We start from the raw sequence: 750 nt of genomic DNA, 5'->3' as shown, positions 1-750 counted from the left end.
TCTGTTGCTTCCATTTTATTTTCACTGTCTTTAGTGATTGTCCAGCATTCACAGCCATATAGAAGGGTTGACCAAACATAGAATTTCAGAACTTTCTGAGGTAGTCATGAGTGCATTACTCGAGTTGGGATATTGGTTATTGAATATCTCGATTCACCTGCTCGAACATTTTATGTGAGGCAGCGTGGTGGAATCAGGCTCTCGTCAACTTTGGGGCATTTAAAGTTATTGATATCATCTTAAAGTTTGTTCACTTGTTTTTATTTGGATGGAAAAAGTATCCATTAATCTTGTGTACAAGTCGAGATATTTGCAAAAGAAGGAGGTGGGGTTCACTTATTTTCAGAGGTAAAATTAGTGAGAAAACGGCCGCCAAAGATTAGCTATTCTCTTAGCTAAAGAGTCCGTGGTAACTAAAAATTTACATTTTTTGTACCTTTAATCAACATTTTTCAGAATGTTTCACACATAAATGAGTTCTTTAATGGGTATGAAAGGTGTTAAGCTGAAAAACATAAATTTGATAAAAATTCACAAACCAGCGGAAAAATGCAAGTTTCTTCACTTTGATTATTTTGACGAGAGCCTGATTCCACCGCGCTGCCTCACATATTCCTCTCATCTCCGATTGGGCGTGATAGGCAGGGTAGACGCCCACCTCTTGAATGATTTAAATTCTGTCAAATTGAGTGTAAAAACAAAAGAATTAAGGGGGAAAATGTGTTTTCATACACACACACACATACACAC

Source organism: Aplysia californica, unplaced genomic scaffold, assembly GCF_000002075.1.
Source record: "Aplysia californica isolate F4 #8 unplaced genomic scaffold, AplCal3.0 scaffold00230, whole genome shotgun sequence".
Taxonomy (NCBI): Eukaryota; Metazoa; Mollusca; class Gastropoda; order Aplysiida; family Aplysiidae; genus Aplysia; species Aplysia californica.
Note: the sequence above shows the minus strand (reverse complement) of the source record.